The sequence below is a fragment of the Akebia trifoliata genome, chromosome 7, assembly GCF_017979445.1.
Source record: "Akebia trifoliata isolate Shusen 1 chromosome 7, ASM1797944v1, whole genome shotgun sequence".
NCBI lineage: Eukaryota > Viridiplantae > Streptophyta > Magnoliopsida > Ranunculales > Lardizabalaceae > Akebia > Akebia trifoliata.
This window is the reverse complement of record NC_141381.1, coordinates 26,982,839-26,991,302: the sequence shown is the minus strand read 5'-3', so window position 1 is coordinate 26,991,302 and position 8,464 is coordinate 26,982,839. Positions and strand designations below refer to the sequence as shown.

Here is an 8,464-nt window from a genome sequence, read left to right as displayed (position 1 = left end):
TACTTTCAAACTATTTGAGATGGCATTCTTCTGATTATTAAGGATAGGAGGGGAAGGGAAGGGGGGAGAGGGCACACTTACACATGTTGGGTGAACTTATTGGTGGAGTGTTGGTCGCATGTCAAGAAACTACTAGCAAACTACTTTTACATATTTTGTTCCACTCCTCTCATATTAAGGAGGATAATGAAGGTAGACAATTTTTTTTTTGTTCAATTCAGAATATTAAGACTAATGTTTTATATAATATTTATTTTTTTTCTTCCTCAACTAACTTGACTATCAGAGTATCTTTGAAGGATATCACACCAATATTCCAATAGATTAATCTTTCTTGAAGTTGAAGAAAAATGAAACTAGTAGAATTTGTTAAAGGATTTGATCTTTGAAGAGTGCACAATTAAAATAGTTGCCACTCCAACCTCAATGCACATATTATGGTAATTAAGAGTTATATATCATGAACAAAAAGAAATGAATTGAGAAATAATTCAATCAAGGCCAAAATGGTAAATTCAAATATTATGACTATCAGCACGTGCCGAACATCTTACTTTTGGACCCACACTGTTAGATTTTTCCACGCGGCATTCATTTTATAAATAAAGACCATACAAAACCTCTAACCACAAAACCAATATCCCATTAAACACACCAAGTCTAACCGGCATCTGACATCACCGGTCAGATATGGCTTCCCTTCCCGCCAAAACCCATCTCTCTCTTCTCGTTTTCCTCTCATTCGCCCTTCTCATCCACGCTGGATTAAATCTCCACCGTTCAGATTCCGACGCTCTCCTACTTTTCAAAAACATGTAGGTTTCAACGGTCAACTCCACTCAACGGAAAACCTCTGCAATTCCGACGGAATCTTCTGCGCGAGAAGAATCTCCGACAACTCTCCAGTTCTCCGAGTGATTCGAATTGTTCTCGATTCAAAAGGCCTCAATGGATCCTTATCTCCAGTAATTGGCCGATTTTCAGAGCTCAAAGAGCTCTCTCTCCCCAACAACCAACTCGTTGACCGAATCCCATCCGAAATCGTTGACTGCCGGAAATTACAAATTCTAAACCTCCAAAACAACCGATTTTCCGGAAAAATTCCTTCCGAGTTCTCTTCTCTAGTAAATCTACGAGTTGTTGATCTCTCTTCCAATAGATTTTCAGGTGATTTGAGCTTCTTGAAGTATTTTCCAAACCTGGAAAATCTCTCTCTTTCGGATAATTTTTTTTCTGGAAAAATTCCGAAATCAATTCGTTCTTTCCGTAATCTTCGATTTCTCAATCTCTCTGGCAATAATTACCTTGAACAATCATCAATACAGACGTCGATGAGGCGAGTAGAATATTCCCTCAATGATTTGAGGACGAAGAATGTTCTTCCAAAGCGGTATATATTTGCAGAAAATTCAACTAGAAATCACAGTTCGGCGGCCATGGCGCCGAATTCGGGTACTTCAGCGCCAGCACCTACAGTTTCAAACCCTAAACATCACAAAAAGAAAAAAAACGTTAAAGGTTGGGTTATAGGGTTTGTTGCTGGAGTACTGGTTGGAATGATGTCTGGGGTGATGTTCTCAGTGATGTTTAAGTTGGTAATGATTTGCATCAAAGGGAGAGAGAAAGAATCAGGTCCGGAGATCTTCAGCCCATTGATCAAGAAAGCCGAAGATCTAGCTTTCTTGGAGAAAGAAGATGGGTTAGCCTCGTTGGAGATCATCGGGCGAGGCGGGTGTGGAGAGGTTTATAAAGCTGAATTGCCCGGAAGCAATGGAAAGATGATTGCAATTAAGAAGATAATTCAGCCTGAAATCGATGCGGGTGATATTAATGAAGAAGATAGTAAGCTATTAAGTAAGAAAATGCGACAAATTAAGTCGGAAATCAAGACCGTGGGTCAGATTAGGCATCGGAACTTGCTTCCGTTGTTGGCCCATGTCCCTCGACCCGATTGCCATTACCTTGTGTATGAGTATATGAAGAATGGGAGCTTACAAGATATGTTAAAACAAGTCTCGGACGGGACTAGGGAGTTGGATTGGATTGTTCGACATCGGATCGCTTTGGGGGTTGCTGCTGGGCTTGAATATCTCCATATTAGTCATAGCCCGCGAATTATACATCGAGATTTAAAGCCAGCAAATATTCTTCTTGATGATGACATGGAACCTCGAATTGCTGATTTTGGACTTGCTAAGGCCGTCCCTGACGCTAACACACATGTCACGACTTCGAATGTGGCGGGTACGGTGGGGTACATTGCACCCGAGTATCACCAAACGTCCAAGTTCACGGACAAGTGCGATATTTATAGTTTTGGAGTGCTTTTGGCTGTGTTGGTGATGGGGAAGTTACCGTCGGATGAATTCTTCCAACATACCGATGAGATGAGCCAAGTTAAGTGGGTGAGGAATGTTATGACGTCGGAGGATCCAAATAGGGCAATTGATTCGAAGCTGAGGGGTAACGGGTACGAGAGCCAGATGCTTTTGGTTCTCAAGATTGCTTGCTTTTGCACTATGGATGATCCGAAGCAGAGACCGGATAGTAAGGATGTTCGGTGCATGTTGGATCAGGTGAAACATTAAGCGAGCTGAATAGTGATGCCTATTTATATAGAATCGTGCCCCCCCCAGCATTGTGTCTTTGCCGTATTCCTACCATTTTCACACAATTCAAATCTAGAGCTGATGGATATCATCTGTTGAAGTTGTCTTACTTGTTATGGGGGTTGTTTGTTGTTCATGTAGAATTGTTGTATTTCTAATGTGCAAGTGTGATAAGAAATTACTAGGTTTCTCAAGGAAATGAGTCATTGGTGTTGGTTTAATTTCCAAAGAAACAATGTAATCTGAGTTTGAATCTTAATTTTCATAGAGAAACAGAGAAGGGTCTTTACTTCTTCACCATTGTAATTGAAACTTAGAACTGAAATTTAGATACTACATTACAATCTCCTGTGTTATCATCTGAACCCTTTGTAGATGAGTATTTGAGGCATTCCATTCTGCCAAAAAGAATTTGAAGATGAATGGTTTTAGGGAGAAATTCAGAGGTTTTTTTTATATTATAAGTTGAAGAAAATGATATTTAGATCAATTTTAATTAGTATATGAGAAGGCCTGGTCAAGAGGCAATGTCATCAACAAAAATTGAAGGGGGTGTGGGGGCAAACCATGGTTAGTTGTATAGTTGAAGAACTTGAAGATGAGATGAATGGTTTTAGGGAGAGGTTTTTTTGTTAGAAGTTGAAGAAAAGGATATTTAAATTATTTTCATTTAGTATATGAGAAGGCCCGATCAAGAGGCAATGTCCTCAACAAAAATTGAAGGGGGTGTGGGAGCAAATGGGGAGAGAAATGAGGGAGTGTGGACAAATGGGGATGTAATTAGTTGAAAATACAAGGGTGTCTTAAAGTTCTATGGGGGACAATTGCCCCCACCACCTCCTTACTAGCTCCACCCAGTTTACTAACCTATTTAACAAGTTTTAAGGATATTGCTTTTTGTACTAGAAAACCTTATTTGAAACTTATGTAGGTTCAAAGAAGAAAAATTAGAAAGCAAGATACAAATGAGAGAGGAGGAGGAATTTGAGATTCACCAAGTATGATGGATGAAAACAGTGAAGTGGGTGTATATAGTCCACCCCTTTCTATTTCTCATAATACCAAAAATTAAAAACACATTTTCCCCTACTTGATTAGGCTTTTTTTCATGAAAAATAGAAGTTTAATCTCATCTTAAAATCCATCAAAATGTAGATTTTATTTTTAAATGATGATAGGTGGGAAAATGATATCCATTCAAACAAAATCTTAATCTCTTTTTTTAATCATATTCACACCACCACCAACACCATTGACACACAAAACTTAAGATTTCAAATAACAGCCCAATTCATGTTGATAAATTGATTAAAATTAAGTGTTTTTTCTCAATAGGAAGAGGATCAAACAATTCCCAATCATGATCCTCATAGATCAAATATTTTGATGAATACTAATCAAAATATTATTTGCTAATAAATTATTCTAAAATAATTGATAAAATAAAATTTAAAAAAAAAAATGAGGGGAGCGACTAGCAGATATTCACTCATTACCTAATTGTACCCCATCAATTAAAAAAATCCTCGTTGCACTCCATTTGTATGATTACACTAAAAACTAAAAAATAATTGCATTTTTTTTTTGTTTCCTCTTCCTCTATTATTCACGAAGAGATAAAAATAAAATTGGAGACTCTCCACCAATTTGTTACCTTTCGTTTTGCTTAGAAGTGCATCGCATCACCATTTGATCATTTTTCCTTTGCAAAGGTAGCCCTCTACCTAGGATGGAGCTGGTAAGGAGTCGGTGGCACCAATTGCCCTTACAAAATATTTTTAGATGATTTTAAATAACCTTACAATTAGCTTTAATTTGAGATACCTAGAATTTTTAACTGATTACATAGCCCATTTGCCCCCACTCCCTCACCTCCTTCCAATTTTTGCACCCTCACCTCCTCTCAATTTTTTGAAGATGACATTGCCTTTTGACCTAGGCCTTCTCTCATAGACTAATTGAAAATGACCTAAAGATCCTTTTCATGAACTTTTCCCCAAAAATCTTTGAATTTCTCCCCAAAACACATTCGTATTCAAGCTCCTAAACTGTACCATTAATTATAAGTTGCCCCTACTAAAATAAAATCCTGATTCCGCCTATACCCCTTATGTTAATCTTTACAAAATTGGGGATTAACCACAGGAATTGCAAATAGTAGGTTTAGATAGAGATTATAAAAAATAAAAAAATAAAAACTTATTTCTTTCTAAGATTGGGGTGGGAGTAACAACTAACAATCCCTTAATATATAAATTGCCTGTAGAAAGGACTTGTAAATTCATCATCCCACAGCTATATTCTAAAAAATTGGGATTTGCCATGGACATGTAAATTACTCAAAATATTTATCCATTAAAAAATAAATTATTATTAATTAAATATAGGACATGTAAATTACTCAAAATATTTATCCATTAAAAAATAGATTATTATTAATTTAAATATTTAAATATAATCTTAATTCAATTATTCTAAGCATATGAGTGTTCTTAAAAGCATACACATATAATATTCCATGTCGTTATTACTTGGTTATTTTATTAATAGTTTGTTTATAAGTATTTAAAAATAAAATATAATAATGTGTTAATTTAGTACACGATAGTCTGTTTATTTAAGCGAATATTTTAATGTGAGGGCATGTGTAATTAGTATGACGTTATTGTTCTCATTTTTACAAATAATTTTGTCGTTTTTGATGATCTACGAGTGTTTTCATGCCAATTTTATCACTTCCTACTATATCGTTTATAGTAGTTTGATGATCTATGAGTGTCTTTTCAAGTAAGTTTTATCATTTCCAATAGTTATAAAGAAAATTTTCTTAATGTTTCAATTATTTTTATAACGCTAATGATTTTCTGACTCAAATTTTTTTACTCGGTCTGTACTCGGTTGACGTGGTAAGGGCACAAAATCGTTGATCTTTTTCCTTATGTCTGATCACGCAAGCTTTACTTTGAGACTGAAAACAAATGCACAAATTCAGATGAAAGCCCGCAAGACCTCAAAATCAAAAGCAAGAGAATTGAAGGGTCCAGCTTCCACTAATAACCTTGAACTTGGCTGCCTCGTCTTCCTCTGATGAAATTGCATCAGGGTGCTTGCTCTCCATGTCTTCTTCTGAGCCTGATGCTTTTTTTTTTTAATAAATTACCAAAACGGTAGACTTTTTGAAATTATTTACCAAAACGGTACATTGTACAAAATATTTCCGAAAACGATAAAGTTACCATTTTTGGAAAATATTTACCAAAACGGTAAAAACAGTAAAAACATTAAATTGTGTACCGAAAATGCCCTTTTTTGTTTTAAGTGTGGATTTACACTTATAACCCTCACAACAACATATAATCCAAAAAAGTTTTTGAGAAAAAGCTGAACTTCATCTTCTTCACCTCTAAAATTCAAAAAAATTGCAAAAATACGTAGGAACCTTTACGTTGTTCATGAAGCTGTGGCTGTCGTTTGTCCCATATGAGTACAGTTTCAAGGTCATACTGTTCACCTTCTGTTTGATTATAGTCTCTGGTTATCGAGTGGGGAACCCGGTGAGAACTGCCATGGATCGGTTATACTCAATTGCCATGGGAGGGTTTGTAGCTGTTCTAGTGAACATTCTTATTTATCCTATATGGGCTGGGGAACAGCTTCACAAGGAACTAGTTAACAACTTTAACTCAGTAGCTGATGCTCTTGAAGGTTAGCTATCTATGAGTACCGTTTCACCATTTATGTGAAGATCCTATATTCCTGGAGTTGAGTTGCAATCCTACTCCCAGCCTCCCTTGGGCCGGTGGATTCAAGTAAGTGGGCCCGCAAGGATTTGCCACAGGGCACCAAAGCAGAATAATGAAAGATGACAAGAGGGCTGAATCGTAATTTCAGTTAAAATTCAAAAAGGGTATTTTCAAAAATTAAAATTTTTTTTTTTTACAGTTTTTACCGATTTGGTAAAAAAAATTATTTTCGAAAACGGTAAATTTACCGTTTTCAGAATTAATTGTTACAGTGTACCGTTTTGGTAAATAATTGAAAAGTTGTGCATGTTTTGATAAATCTGCCTTTTTTTTTCATAAAAGTATAACTATTATAACTTTCATGTAATAAATCATGCGTTATGGTTCTCAGATGTTGCATTTCGTTAGAGGGAAATAGTACAATGGACCTGCATTGAATCATAAGGAAGGCCTTTAGCAACATGATTTTAAAACTCATTTTTACGTCTCGTCTCATTCATGGACGAGTCAACTTGTCTCGGATGACACATACTATTCAACTTGGTTTATAATTATTTATTCATATATGTTTATATAAAAATAATTGTAATTTTTTTTATATAGAATATGTTTGGTCATAAAATCGTATTTTATTTATAGATAATATGAATTTAAATATTAAAAAAATAATTATTTTAAATAAAATATACAAAATTCTGGTTGATTCGTCCAAATTAGCTCGTTTATCTTGTGAGATTCGACACAGTAGAGATGCCATAACTATCTGTTTCGATCTTGGACGAGATTTGAAGCCATGTTTTGCGAAGAGAGATGAAGCCCACCAGATCCACATTTTTCTTCTCAGCATTATCATCAATATTTGCATAGTTGCATTTGGTGATCCAATGATTGTCTTTGTAGATGATCATTTTGATGGGTTTACTTAGGGGTGTTAATGGGTTGGTTCCTAAGGAACTTAAAACCACAACTAATTATATTTAGTTCAGTTTTGATTCTTGCTAGTTCCGGTTCTAAAATAAATGGAATCGGAACTGCCAAAAATCATGGGTACCCAGTGGTTTCGATTCTCAAGAATCGAATGAAAAAAAATTGTATTTCAAATCATTATAAATAAATAAATAATCCTTTCAAAAAATTAACATGTCAACAAAATTACTAACTTAGTTATAATTTGTTATATTAAATATACAAATTAAAGATTTCATTCAAAAATAAAAATTTATCTCAGTTAAAAGTAATAGATTTTTAGAAAAGTAACTCATTTTAAGTTCCAATTGATAATTTACATGAACAATTGAAGCATTTTATACAACATGCATTTATTTTGAAATAAAAAAATATCTTAAATCATTTATAGTATGGAACGAAATGACAAAATAAATTGGTTTCAAGTACCTACAGGTACCCATTGGATAGAACCTAACAGTTCCGGTTCCATTTTAGATCCGGTTCCGATTCCATTTTAGATCCGATTCTAATTAATTCCAATAAAAAGGGAACCGAAATCAGGGTTTTCAATTCGAGTTCGGGTTCGATTTCAATTTTGGTTAAATGGGTACCCATCGACACCCCTACGTTTATTCCAATGCATGGGACCTTGCTTTTCGCTAGAGAAGGAGCCTTTTAATGAAGAAGTATTGTAATAAATACCCCTAACGATTGGGATCTTTTTACCTTGTCATTTTTACGATTTTAATCCCAACCACAATACCCCCTATTGCAAGGAGTATGACAATCATTTCGAATTAACATCATTGGGGAGATGTATACAATCCCACATTCATCATGAGCACAATTAATATGCTAGGTGTCCTTGGTAATTTAGCTAAGGATGTCCATACCAAAAATCAATCCATTCCAAAACTTCTAATCCATGTAGGCCAAAACGTGTTGGCCAAATTATATATATAATGTAAAATAAGTATTTATTGTGTAAAAGACCAATACACCCTTGTCTTTTTCACTAAAAGACAAAATAACAAGGGTATTAATGATAAAAAGAAGCATTAGACAATGCTAACCTCCCCATGAAGAATTGGACATTAGCATTCCTCATATATGTATATAGGGACGGTTCAAGGGACAATTGTAAAAACAATGGTTTTTCAAAAT

The 8,464-nt window shown here is 34.9% G+C and overlaps 1 pseudogene; it reads left to right on the top strand.

The window, feature by feature from the left end:
* Nucleotides 1-620: 620 nt before the first annotated feature.
* LOC147398675 (leucine-rich repeat receptor-like serine/threonine/tyrosine-protein kinase SOBIR1 pseudogene) lies at nucleotides 621-2,955 on the top strand (annotated as a pseudogene).
* Nucleotides 2,956-8,464: the final 5,509 nt, after the last annotated feature.